The sequence below is a fragment of the Mustela nigripes genome, chromosome 11, assembly GCF_022355385.1.
Source record: "Mustela nigripes isolate SB6536 chromosome 11, MUSNIG.SB6536, whole genome shotgun sequence".
In the NCBI taxonomy this organism is placed as follows: Eukaryota; Metazoa; Chordata; class Mammalia; order Carnivora; family Mustelidae; genus Mustela; species Mustela nigripes.
Genome location: NC_081567.1, coordinates 5,406,597 through 5,421,232, shown reverse-complemented (window position 1 = coordinate 5,421,232; position 14,636 = coordinate 5,406,597). Strand labels below are relative to the sequence as shown.

Sequence of the window (14,636 nt, the reverse complement as noted above, 5' to 3'; positions counted from 1 at the left end):
AGAATAAGGAAGAGCATGAAAATATATTCATAATCTATCCTTCGGGTTCAAAACAATTGATTCCCTTCATCTGGATACACGCGCATAGGTAACGTGAATTACACTTTTTGGCTAGATACGGTGGACACGGTTGACACAGCGTTTTCGGTCTGGTAAGGAACTGTGTTGTCTTAATAGAGAGCAATTTTTAGAAATCCCGGAAATGGTTGATTGTTAAAAGTTTTACATTTGTATTGAGCTTGTTAATATTTCCATAATCCTGAAGATAGTGTGGCAGGCAGTGTGAGGTGTTGACAGTGTGTAAAATAAGACACTCTTAGATTTGGGGAGTTGGAGCTACTTTGATGACTGTCAGTTAAGGGAAAACCGTATCCAAGCGAGGAATGCAGATCGTTGTCGATTTCAGGCAGTCTTAAGTATCTAGTGGGGCAGAAAAAATGTGAACACCTAAATTGCTTCCAAGGAGACAGGCACAGGTATCTTTCCAATCTGGGATGATAGATCAGTTTGAGACAAGCAATCAGATGCTCTGAAGTAACTCTTTTTCTCCCACTTCTTCATTTTACTTTTAGCGATGACTCAGTGGAGGGGCTGTCCTCCAGTGAATTATAGTGCCACAAGTGCCACCTCCAAAGAACTAGGGCAGGATGCAAAAGTGTAGCTTTCACAGTTTGGGTTATACGTATTTATAGACATTAGGCAGTGTAAATCCTTTTCTTACTTTGCAAAGTTAAAGTGAACGTCAGAAACTAGTTACTGACTGCTTTCCATTCCCAGGTGTCTTAAAACCTATTAAAAGCTCGCAAGTGTCGATTGTGACTTTAATCACCATTTTTTCTTTAATGTTTTGGGATTGTGTTTTTTTATGTTGAATGGTGGTAAAAGAATTTACAGCTCCAGACAGCAAGTTTATGTATAGTCTATGAAGCCAATACTGCTGGCTCATGCTTTGGCTATGATGGAAATGCATATTGAAATTTCACATTCACAAGTCTGATTGAAAGCCTGAAAACCTTCACCACCTCCTCACTGAGTTCTTCCCTACCCCACCCTCTGACAACCAAAGCTGAAAACAATTTAAGCTTAATATGATAAAAAAAAAAAAAAAACTTCACAGTGTGATAACTAGTTTTTATTTAATTTGCTTATTCATTTTATTTTGAGAGAGGGAGGGAGGGAGGAGGGCAGAGAGGGAGAGAGAGAATCTCAAGCAGGCTCCACACCCAGCAAGGAGCCGGATGAGGGGCTCCATCTCATGACCCTGAGATCACGACCTAAGCATAAATCAAGAGTTGGACGCTTAAATGACTGAATCTAGTGTTTTTTTTTTTTTTTTAAAGATTTTCTTTATGTTACCTAATAACCTACAGTGTTTTATTAATGGAAACATAACCTAACCAGATGCATTGACAATAGCACCTGGAACTGAGATGCTAGTATGGATTTTAGATTTTTTTTTTTAAATACTCAAATTTCTCCAACTTTGAAATAAAAGAATAAATTCTCTGGAAGAAGTGAGGGATTATAAACTAGTGTAATTCTCTGTAATGCAGTATCAAATATCTTTCAGTATTTATTTACACATTTGCTCAGTTCTCTAAAATGTGTCCTTAGACAAATAATTAGTGGAGACCCATGCTGAATCCCAGGAGGATGTGTGTTTTATGGCTTCACAAACAAATGGTATGATAATAACCCCCAAAAAGTCAAGTAATGTTACCGTTGCTAATTAGAGTTCAGCCAAAGATCCCTCCCCGTCTCTACTTAGTATGCCCCTAATTTGCCCTTAGTGCTTACTTGTGATTTTGCATGGTTTTCTGATGAGTACATGCTTTTAGTGGTACGAGGAAGAGGTAAATTAAAAAAAAAAAAAAATCCATATGTAAGAGTAACCACACCTTCCTAGAAGTTAGAACTGATAAAGTCTTAGGAAGCTGAGGAGGAATGGGTATGATGTCATCCATCCTGTACCTACCTTACCCTTGCTAAATAAGCATCAATGAAGGGGGAGAAAGTCTCTTTAAAAGGAGGGGAAAAGGGGCAGGTAAGTCTTTGTTTAAATGTCACCTGCTCAAACAATTCTTTAAAATTGTTTAAAATTGCCATCCATCTCCCAATCCCACTGACTTTACCTTTCCCACATAGTGCTTAGTATCTTAAGATACTCTGTACAACAGACTCGTTTTTCTCTCATCCCTCTCCAACTAGAATTCAAGTGCCCAGAGGAGAGGAGCTTGGCTTTGTTACATTCTGAATGGTTACTGACAGGTAGTAGGTGCGTGAGTTTGTTGATTATATGAACATTTATTTATTTAGTGAATACCTGTGCTAGGCTCCCCCACGTCCCTTGACACTTTCCATAGAGCATTTGTTTCAATCTAAGTATACATCATCCCTCGAGGTGGATGTGGATTTTGTTTACTGTTGAGAAACCCACACCCAAAAGTCTAGAGGGAGCAGTGTCCACATGCCATTTTCCCTGCCAGCCTCCATTCATCTCCTTTTTGTATAGTAGTTTAGTTTCTAGCAGTCACAAAATGCACAAATCAAGTGCCTTTTCATATTTGGTGATCTAAGATATCACCAGAATTTTCTCCCATTTTGTTCATCATCTTTGTTTTGAACAAAAATTTGTTTAATAAAAAAATGAGGTATTTTTGTTCTTTTATCGAGTCAAACCTCTCGTCATGTGTACTAGGTTTTGTTTGTTTGTTTTTATTTTCTGAACTTGGGTTTAATTGGGGATATGGAAGTAAAAGTCCCTGCCTAGATGGCTTCCAGTGCAGATTATGGTATACAGGTCTAGCTTATGAAGGTTTCATTCGCCTTGTGTGTTTATTGCTGTAGCTGTATACACTATTTGATATCATGATCTGTTCCCATATACTACTACTTTCTTCAAGTTTGCTGAAGATAAAATGGGATTTGCAGAAGCCCAGACAGCTTGCTCTTGGCTCCATGATGACTATACAAAGGGACAGTGAGAATCAGGTGCCAGGTAGCAACAGAAAGAGTTGCCAGATATCAAATATTAAACTGAACAGCCCAGTATTGTAGCCTTTTGTCTGGTAGAATGAAAATACAAAGACAAACAATGGTTGTCTTTTTCTGTCATAACATTTTTTTCCTGATTGGAAAGAGATTTTAGAACTGTGATACCATTATTGCTATGTAAGACAGAGCAGTGTCCTTTATTATGAAACTTGGGCAGCTGGGACCACTTGGCCAGGAGACACCATTCACAAGTTTCAGGTTGCTTTTGAGTTTACATTTGTGACATTATTCCAGTATTGGGCATTAATTCTTGCCTAGCACTTCTGTTTTAACGAGCCACAAGCAGACCTGCAGGGGAAACCTAACGTGCATGGAATTTCAACAAATTGGACTTTTGTTTTTATCAGCATTCCACACAGTTCTTTTATTCTGCACTTCAAAAGTAAAAATTATTATAAAAGCTACACAAACATTAATTGAACTTACCTGTTGACATTTGCAAATGTATTTCTTAAACGTTTTAAGAAACATTTAATATATCTATAATATATATAAATATAAATAATATATATAATAAATATAAATAATATATATAATAAATATATCGAAAGGTGTGCTTTGGTGTATATAGCTCACAAAATCATCAAAAAACTGAACATGTGTGTATAATGAACACACATATCAAGATGTAGACTATGACCAGCCTCCCTGAAGTCCCTTTTGTGCCCCCCTTCCAGTCACGTGTTACCTCCAAGATAACCACTGGCCTCCACTTCTAAGCACTGCTTAGTTTGGCCCATTTCATCTCCCATCTTTCACCCAGTGTGTTTGTAAGATACACCCCTGTCAGAGTAATTGTAAATCCTTTTTACTATTGTGTAGTAAGTAGTACACTGTGCAGTTACATCATGATTTATCTATTCTCTTGAGGGACTTCTCGATTGTTTTCAGACTACTCAGGATACTGTGATTAGTGTGGCTATGAACATTCTAGTCCATGTCTGGTGGGCATAGGCCCTCATTTCTCTTGGGTGTAGACTTGGAAGTGGAATTGCTGGGTTATAAAGTATTTGAGTAAATACTTTCCTGCTTTGGCAGAAACTGCCCAGCAGTTTTCTAAAGTGGTTGTACCAGAGTTCAGTAGCTTGTTTTTGGCAACAGTTGATGTTCTCTTTCCTTTTAATTTTAGCCACCCTGGTGTATATATGCAAATACAATTTTAAAATTCAAAACAAAACTGTTTTCCCCAGGTTTGGTTCAATGTCCGCAACCACAGCAGAAGCCCAACTCCCTAGGGGATACTTCCTGTCAGAAAGTAGAGCCTAGGACCTAGGGAACATGGGTCTGAGAGAGGCCATACAGCTGTGGTACTCAGTAGAGTAAAACATAAATTTAAGTTTAATAGACTCTAAAACTGTCATAGTTGCACACATCAAAAGGTTTTATTGCATAAGAGGTTTTGAGGGCATAGATGAGCCATGCTTTAACAAACTGGAATGCTGGGGGAGGGGGTGCAGAGTTATGGTTAATTGAATTTTCTTGTTCCTTTGAGTATTAAAGTACCTTTCCTTTCCTTTTTGCGTGACTTTTCTAGAAAATGTACCTGCTTTATGTTATAGGCACAATTGACTAATTTTTAAAAAAGAATTTCAGTGATTTACAATTAAATTAAGAGGTTTCAAGACTACAACTTTGTGAAGGAAACGACAGTTTTAATTTGGGTCTTTTCCCCCTCTTAGATTGTACATGCTTGAGAACAAATCCCCCAAATCCTACTTCCTAGCATTTACCACTTTCATATTTTGTTCTTTATGTGTGTGTGTGTGTTGGTTTTAATCTCAGAGGATTTTTAAAACTGAATTTTTCTGATACTAGAAAGTTTCCAAAATTTCTGTGACTATTCACAGGGAAAGTAAAAGTCCCTTGAATCTCACAACCCAGAGAGAATACTGTTAATTAAACTCTTACTGTCACACTTCCCCACAGCTTTTAGTCCATCTCTGTGTCAGTCAGTATCCTGTGTCTCATCAGCTTGCTGACTCCGCAGTACTCTGTTCTCTATCAACAATTTATTGATCCAGTCCCCTTTTACTGGACATAAGATCGTTGCCAGCACTTTGCTATTAAAGCACTGTAGCAAATATCATTGTAGGTAAAGCTTTGCACAAATCTGGGATGTTTTCCTTAGGCTCAATGCCCAGAAGGGAGTTGTGGGTCAAAGGGTAGGTACAATTTAAAGCATATTTGCTACACGTTGCAAAATGCCCTCCGGAAAACATGCCCGAAGTTATGCTTAATCTGATTTTGTGAGAATGCACCTTTCCTGGACCCCAACTAAGTAGGTCTTTTAAAGCCACTTCCTTTTGTATAACCTACGTAGGCTTTTTGGTTTTGTTTTGGTTCGTTTTTTTTTTTTAAACACGAATAAGCTATACTGTTTAGTAGCTTATGGACATTGATTAGGACAATACCTGAGATTTCATATCTTCTGCTGTTGGGTATAACTTCCCCCATAAACTTTGTACATAGAGATGTGTGCAGAATAATTACACCCCTGTGGCTCTTCAAGCCTGTGTACTTTTGTTCTTACTTTCCTCAGCCTTGATTTTAAACTCCTATTTCTGTTTTCCAGACCTTGAGTCTGTCTTTTTGGTTGATTATTATTTTAGGGACTGTGTTCTGGTTTTAACAGCTGTCTCAAGTCCCTGTGGTTACAGGGGAGACTTGTGTAAATGAGATAAAAAGTTGCTGGTTCCTTTCTTATTCAAAAATAAACGAAAAATATTACTGGAAGGTATTCCCAATCCAGGGAGCAAAACAAATGAGTCCCCCTCAGAGATCTAACTGATGGCTTACAGACTCTTGAAGCTACCTGTGCTTTAAGGAGAGCAGCCTGGGCAGTAAAGATGGCCTCAGGTTTGTTGCTTAAACTTTTTATTTGGTGCTTTGGAGGTTGAAAAGTCCCTAAACAATAGCAATTTCTTCACTAAAAGTACCAAAGTATAGCAGTGGTTAAACTATAGGGCAGGGGAGGGAGACTTTTACTTGTCACTTTTACTCTACCTTCTAGAGTATTTATACTCTCTTTGTGTGAATGGATTACTTTTATAATTTTAAGGTTTAAAAAGGCAGAAGTTTACCCACTTTTAATGGGTAAAAAGCTTCAAAAACTAAGCTAAAATGTGCCATTTTCTACCTGTTTTGCAAACTAACCTTTCAAAGATAAGCCTAATTTATTTATTTATTTTTAAAATTATTTATTTATTTGACAGAGAGGGAGATCACAAGTAGGCAAAGAGGCAGGCGGGGGTGGGGGAACCAGGCTCCCCGCTGAGCAGAGAGCATGATCCGGGTCTTGATCCCAGAACCCGGAGATCATGACCTGAGCCGAAGCAGAGGCTTAACCCACTGAGCCACCCAGGTGCCCCTCAAAGATAAGCCTAATTTAAAGTCTCGCTGTTTTTCTCTTAATTACTACTTATGGGAATGCATTTTTAACATTTACTAACCTGAGACTATGAATGCAACAGAAAAGGATGCAACAAACCCAAATTCCGGTCCTTAAAGAGTTATCACTTAAGAGTCTTGTTCCTGATGTTGCAAGAAGCTGATCCCTTTAGGTGCAGCTATATTCTTGAAAGGTATAAAGGCATTAATAACAATGACAAGAAAAGGTACAGAAGTGGTAATAATAACCTCTCAGAAATAAGGCTAAAAGTTCAGATGATTAGAACACATTGTGTAGAATAATAATGGAGAGGTTTGGAATTGGGGGTCAGAACAGATCTCAGGTGAAGCATTTTTTTATGAACTTAATGTCATTTTCCTCCATTTGACCTTGTCTTCAATTTTCTCATCTCTAAATAAGGACTATAGTAGTACCTACAGCTGGTTATTGTGAAGATTGAATGTTGTAATACATGAAAGCTCTTAGAACAGTGTGTTAGCAGTAGTAGCCTGTGTTTACTGGAGTGTAGCCACTAAGAAAGCATTGATTTTCATCTATTTTGTTTACTGCTTATCCCCAGTATCCAGTAAAGTGACTGACATAGAGGCAGAGTTGAGTAAATATTTGATAAAAGAATAGCATTGAAATCATTGGTATGACTGTTTCTGTCAATGAACTATACCCTTCTTGAGGGTTTTTTGGTTGTTTGTTTTTGTTTTTGTTTTTAATCCCTCACGGTGCACAGTTGTAGTCAGAAAAATTTCTTGAATAGATACTGAAGATCTATGGTTATCACACAGTTGTAGCTAAAATCCTCACCTTGGCGGCCAGGGGGACTGAGCTAGCACTGGTAATGATGACTATGATGTTTTGAGCATCTGTTATGGATGTGTCAAGCTTGCTATCCACATTCATTCTCCAGCTGGTTTTTTTTTTTTTTTTTTTTTAATGCACCACAGTTGTGCCAAGCACTGTGGTTACCACTGGGAACCACATTGGAGAAGGGGAAAAACAAACAAACAAACAAAAAACCAGCCTGTGTTTTTCTAGAGTTTATAGCTTATGACAGGACAAAAATGCCAAGGTTTTAGTCTATCCAGCCTTCCCTCTACCTTGGCTTGCCTGTATCAATTATGTTTCCTTGCTCTTCTCCCCACCTTCTTTCCCAGAGGGGTTCTGCCTTTACCAATTCAGTTCTTTGAACTTTGTTTTGTCTCACTGTTGGGAGAAAGAAAAAAATAAATGTACGTGCAGGTTAAGTTCAAGAGGTTTTAAGGCAAGTTGTAAGATGTCTTTCGAAAATTGGTAAGAGAATTAGATGAGAAACAAAACAAAACAAAAAAAAAAATTAGAAGTTTTGATTCTCCTTACTGGTATCTGAGAACTACATGTAATGAAGTATTTTAAATTATTTTAGGTTTCTGAACAATATTTCTCAGATTGCAAGGGCTGCAGTGTTTTTGTTTTTGTTGTTTTGTTTTGTTTTTTAAGATTTATTTATTTAGAGAGAGCTAGAGTGGGGGCTGGAGCCTGACGCAGGCTGGATCCCACAACCCTGAGATCGTGACCTGAGCAAAAAATCAAGAGTTGGATGCTGGATGTTTAACTGCCTGAGCCACCCAGGTGCCCCAGGATTGCAGTTTTTTGTTGGTTTGTTTTTTAAAATTTATTTGATAGACAGAGATCACAGGTAGGCAGAGAGGCACGCAGAGAGAGAGAGAGAGGAAGGGAAGTAGGCTCCCTGCCGAGCAGAGAGCCCGATTCGGGGATCGATCCTAGAACCCTGGGATCATGACCTAAGGGAAGGCAGAGGCTTTAACCCACTGAGCCACCCAGGTGCCCCAGGGTTGCAGTTTTAATGCAAAACAAAATGACCCATCTCACAGGGTCTGGGTGAGGGAAGTTCAACTAGAATTACTCAAGATATGGTATAAGAATAGCATTTGGAAAGAACTGGTGAATCACCAAAAAAATGTCACTTGTATTTGAAATTAGCCATTTACTTTGATCTAGTAAAGTTCCTGTTACCTGTTAAGTACTTTAAGGGCTTTCTAAACAAATGCGACCCAGCACATGAGACATTATTTCCTGTAAATTCATTGCTTGCTTTTTATTCCAAGACACACCTTTTAAAAACAATAAGTAGGCAGGTAAGAACACTCAACCAAATAGTCTAGTGTGCTCTATAGCCTTCAAAGTATTTATCTGTTGACAGCTGATTGGAACCCAGCAACTTAACTGCTGTTTCCTTCATAGATACCACGTATCTGTGAGAAAGTTAGATATTTCTTTCTTTTTTTTTTTTTTAAGAAAGTTTTATTTATTTATTTGACACAGAGAGAGAGAGAGACAGCGAGAGAGGGAACACAAGCAGGAGGAGTGGGAGAGGGAGAAGCAGGCTTCCCGCAGAGCAAGGAGCCAGATGAGCAGGGAGCCAGACTCAGGGCTCCATCCTAGGACCCTGGGATCATGACTTGAACTGAAGGCAGATGTTTAACAACAGAGCCAACCAGGTGCCCCAAAGTTATATATTTCTAAGTGATATTCAAGTAATATTAAAGATGTTTGCATTTCTTATTCCACCATGTCAGTCTGGATTGCCTTGGTACTTTTTTATACCTGTCTCCCTATTAGACCATGCATTTTCAAGGGCCAGAATGCTTTCCTCGTTCATCTTTGTGTTCTGTATGTCCAGCATGAGACTGGGTTAATTATTTACTGTAGGTATGTAATGAAGATTGAACACATACATACATAGTTGTTTCAAAGGCCCAAACATGAGAAGTACTTTACAGAGTTAGTAGAACGAAACCCAAGTACACATTATCTTCTACTTGCCACCATACCCTTCCTGCCCCCCCCCCCCCCATCGGGAAAAATACTGGAAGAGGTCCATTTGCAGATTCTGATTGAGACTTATGTAATAGTCCTCTTGGTACTGTAGCTGTTAGGGAGGATTGTGTTTCCATTCTTCCAAATGGGAGCATGCATCTCTGGGAGCCAAGCAAAAATGGATATGGATTTCATCACAGTTGGAATTTCAAGAAGTGATTTTTACTTCATTCTCCTAGGTACTTCTCCCTCTGAAGTGCAAATCCAAAAGTTTCTTCAGATCTGGGGCAGGATCCCCAAATCCCTTGTTCAGTTGAGGCCGCTGTGGGCCAAACATGGTTACAGTATCTGATAGCTTGCTAATTGCCAAGGCTAGGAATGCCTGCTTTCAGCCCCAAAAGCTTTCTTCGCACTGCCAAGAAATATATAACTCTATGGAGTTTTATATACATATCGCCTGTTGGACTTTGGACCCAGTATAATTGTCTGCACTTAAACTAGAAGGAAAAGTGGTTTCAAATAATTCTACAGACAAATGTAAAACTTTTATCTATTATTTAAAATAGAATGAAACTTTGTAGTGTTGAGCAGGATTCAGGCCATTACTTTTTCTTCAAGTTACTTTATCAAGGATGGTCATGAACTCAAATTGCCTGTAACATAGTTCTCCCTCCGCAATTAAAACAATTCCGGGACGCCTGGGTGGCTCAGTTAGTTAAGCGGCTGCCTTCAGCTCAGGTCATGATCCCAGCGACCTGGGATCGAGTCCCACATCGGGCTCCTTGCTCTGTGGGGAGCCTGCTTCTCTCTCTGCCTCTGCTGCCACTCTGCCTGCCTGTGCGCGCTCGCTCTCGCTCTCTCTCTCTCTCTCTGGCAAATAAATAAATAAAATCTTCAAAAAAAAAGACAAAAAACAATTGAATGCCTAGATTCTTATACTAGTTTACTGGGTGGGATTGCTTTGGGACTTAATATTCTTTTTTTTTTTTTAAAGATTTTATTTATTTATTTGACAGAGAGAAATTACAAGTAGATGGAGAGGCAGGCAGAGAGAGAGGGAAGCAGGCTCCCCGCTGAGCAGAGAACCTAATGCGGGCCTCGATCCCAGGACCCTGAGATCATGACCTGAGCCGAAGGCAGCGGCCCAACCCGCTGAGCCACCCAGGTGCCCGGGACTTAATATTCTTGAGAGACTTGATTATTTCACGCAAAAGTTTTGAATAGTTAATAAGAGCACATGTCTTACTTTATCCCGCCAGTGTGGGATCTTTTTGTTTTGCTTAACTTTGCTTTTTCTTCAGAAAAATATTGCTGCCTTAGTGAGTAGGGAATAGAGAAAGTGGAGTTTATCAAAGAAATCTGAAATAAAAGGCCCTGGAGATGTTATTGTTTCCAGTAGTGTGTTCTAAGAGGTAACAATACATAGTTTTCTGGATGATCATACTGGTTCTTATTATGCCCCAATAATGGGCCCGTGATTAAAGGAGTGAGATTGATACAAAGCGAAGGTCCAGCAAAGCTTTATTTCGCGCCAAGCATCAAGAATCTAACCGAACGTTCGGGGACGCACCTCTTAAAAGAGAGGGTGACCCTTCCCTGTTTCACAGACAAGCTTTTAAGGGTAAAGGCCATGCGGTTGGGCCTGGCCACGCATAGGTGGCCAATGAGATTGTAACACACCCAGGAAACTCCACAGTGATGCTAGGTGACCAGCTGAGTTACAATTTACCCTAGTAGACATTTGAACCAGCCTATTACACCTTGATTGGGATTGGTGCCCAAAGGGCGGGGCCCATACTCCTTGGTAAAGAGGGAGACAGTATGCATAACCCCACTGATCGGATGCCTCCACCTGGCCTGACCCACCTTTGTATCTGGGCTTTGTTACCTGAAGCTGGTTTCTGGGACTTGTCTCCAAGTAAATCCCCTGGGGGAAGGGGAGCTGGGACAGTTTCTAAATAGGTCCTTACAGTTCTCTTCTCTCGGTTGTTTCTTAAGGAGCTCATAATCTAATAGGTTTTTTCAGAACACTCGGAGAATATTCTTTTGGAAGCTAAGCCCAAAGAGCTAGCCCTGTGCTTTGCTGGTCACTAGCCCAGTGCTCAGATCATGTCTCAAGGGATGGAGCCGTGTAACTCTGAGGGTATCCTGGCTTCATTTCTGGCATGCCCTTTGCACTCTGAAGGACCACTTTTGCAGAAATAATTACTTACAAACCAAAGCTTGGATATGGAGGAAGGGAAGAAAGAAAAGGAAGAATGCAGGCAAAACAACTTAGGTCATAGAGAGAAACTTTAATGGTGAATTTTCTCTGTGGGCTAAAGATTTCCTATGAAACTACCCTTATAGAAGAACCCAGAAATGACTCTTTTTTTTTTTTTCTTTTGCTTGGAGAAACATTTGCCCAACTCCTTCCCCAGTCATGGCTGGAAAGACAGCTGCTAATCCAGCAAGGAGATTATTCTCAAAATAGCTGGGTTATCTTTTTCTACTAATGGATCTAATTGAGTATTACTCTAGAAGGGGAAGTTGCTGCTAACAGCTACATGGGAAAATGCTTGCAGACCAGTAGCACTTTTCTGGATGGTGCTGGACACATGTTCACAAACACAGTGCATGTCCTGCATCGCCATACACCTGGCTCTCCTTGGGCAGGCTAGTTAGAAACAACCAGGGAATGAACAAGGACACATAGCTTTGCAGCATTCCGTAGCATTAAGGGTTTAAAGCCTGAGCCCCTTAGCAGCCTGGAAGGTTAGGAAAAGTCAAGGGCTTTTGTTATTGCTGTTTTTTTTCCTTAAAAAACAAACAAACACAGCTTAATTGAGGTGTAATTCATTAAAAAAAATTCACTCCTTTTAAGTGTACAATTCAGTGATTTGTTTTAGTAAATTTATAGAATAGTGTAACCACCACAATCCAATTTTATCACATTTTCATCATGCCAGAAAGGTCCTTTGTGACCATTGCTGTCGTTCCTCATTCTCATTCTGAGCCCCAGGCAACCTCTGATATATTTTTGGTCTCTTTAGTTTGTCTTACTAGGTATTTCATATAAATTGAATCATATAATTGTTAGGTCCTCCAATAATGGGTCCTTGATTAAAGGAGCGAGACCGATAGAAAGTGAAGGTCAAGCAAAGCTTTATTTCGTGCCAAGCATCAAGAATCAGACCGAACTTTCGGAGCTGCGCCTCTCACAGAGAGGGTGACCTTTCTCTGCTTCACAGACTAGCTTTTAAGGGCAAAGGCCATGTGGTTGGGCCTGACCATGCACAGGTGGCCAATGAAATTTTAACACACAGAGAAAGCTGCATAGTCATGTTAGGTCATGCATAAGTGACCAATTGAATTACAATTTACCCTAGTAGATATTTGAATTAGCCTATCACCTTGGTCAGAATTGGCGCCCAAAAGGTTCCCAAAGGGTGGGGCCCATACTCTTTGGTAACTAGGGAGACAGTATGCACCCCCCCCCCCCCCCCCCACTGATCAGATGTCTTCACCTGGCCTGACCCACCCTTGTATTTGGGCGTTGTTACCTGGGACTGGTTTCCGGGACTTGTTTTTAAGTAAGTCCCTTGGGGGAAGGGGGACAGGGACAATTTAAGGGTTAAACAACAAGGTTATTGTTTAGCCTGGATGGAAGTGTTCTGGCTAAAATAAGTCCTTACAATAATATGTGGTCTTGTATGACTTCTTTCACTTAGCATGATCATGTTGTGTATATTGGTACTTTATTCCTTCTTATGGCTGAATAATCATTTATGGATGTACCATGTTCATCTGTTCACTAGTTGGTGGACTTGTTTCTAAGAAGGTGCTTTTTTTCCCCCAGATTTTATTTTACTTTTTTTTATTTTGGGGGAGGGGAGGAGCAGAGGGAGAGGGATGAGCAGACTTTGCATTGAACACCACGCCTGATGTGGGGCCTGATCCCAGGACCCCGAGATTATGACCTGAGCCATAACCAAGAGCCAGTTGCTTAACTGACTAAGCCACCCAGGTGCCCCTAACAACGTACTTTTTTTTTTTTTTTAAAGACTTTATTTATTGGAGAGAGAAACAGATGATGAGAGAGGACAGGAGCAGGGAGGAGAAGGAGAAACAGGCTACCTGTTTCTGAGCAGGGAGCCTGGTGTGGGACTCGATCCCAGGACTCCAGGACTCCAGCTGAGCCACCCACATGCCCAACATGGTACATTTTTAAGGGCCACATTACTGTGTGATACTTAAAAAGTAATTTAAAAATCAACTTGGAGAGTGAGACGCCTGGGTGGCTCAGTTGGTTAAGCCACTGCCTTTGGCTCAGGTCTTGATACTAGGGTCCTGGGATTGAGTCCCTCATTGCGCTCCTTGCTCAGTGGGGCCTCTGCTTCTCTGTCTCTGCCTGCTCCTCTGCCTCCTTGTGTGCGCGCTCTCTCTCTCTCTGATAAATAAATATGATCTTTAAAAAAAATCAACTTGGAGAAGCATAGGATTAGGAAGGCAAAATTCACAAGGAAAACCCTGACATTTTCAGATTTTGTAAGTTTGTTATGACTTAGTAGTTACAGGGCAGAGCCTTATAGCTTCTGTGACCCTCTGTTGGAGCTGTTACTTTGAGGTAATGAAGTTGCAAGTGGTGTTATCACCTCATGCCTGATTTCCCTAGCTAATTGGCCCACTGGGTCACTGTCTGTTGAGTGTGTTCAGAGGAGCTGAGGGCACATGGTGCAGCCGATTCATCCATGAGCACACGTATCTCTTACAGAACAACGACAGCAGTCATCAAGAGCGGCTGCTGCTGCTGCTGAGTACATTTTGGGCCTTAAATGATCCAGGCACTGTCCTTGATTCTACAGGTCGTCCTTGGGTTTTTATATGCAGCTCCTACTGAGGAGGCAATAAACAAATGTACTGTATCCTGTGAGGTAGTGAACAGCCTTCTGAAGCGAGAGAAGCACGGAGCGGAGGTAGAAGGGAAGGCGGAGCAGTGTCTCAGAGGTTTGGTGCTGCGGACTGGTGGATGGGTGTCCGGGAAGAGTCTTCAGGCTGAAGGAGAGCAAGTGCAAAATTCCTGTGGTGGGAAATGGGTATGGTCTGTTCCGAGAATAGCCCAGAGGCCATCATGCCTCGGAGCACAGTGACCAGAGGCAGGGGACAGAGTGGCCAGAGTCCAGACCTGCTTAATTATGGGAAATTTCCAGGCTTTGTGCCCTACCCTGCTGTTAAGGATAATGCTCTCGGGGCGCTTGGGTGGCTCAGTCGGTGAAGTGGCTGCCTTCGGCTCAGGTCATGATCCCGGGGTCCTGAGATGGAGCCCTGCATTGGGCTCCCGGCTCATTGGAGGGCCTGCTTCTTCTCCCTCTCTCTCTGCCTG

The 14,636-nt window shown here is 40.9% G+C and overlaps 1 protein-coding gene across 1 annotated transcript in view; it reads left to right on the top strand.

Moving 5' to 3' along the window:
- The window catches only part of BAIAP2L1 (BAR/IMD domain containing adaptor protein 2 like 1), a 93,459-nt gene that overhangs the window by 1,300 nt on the left and 77,523 nt on the right, over nt 1-14,636 (top strand). The window lies entirely within an intron of this gene.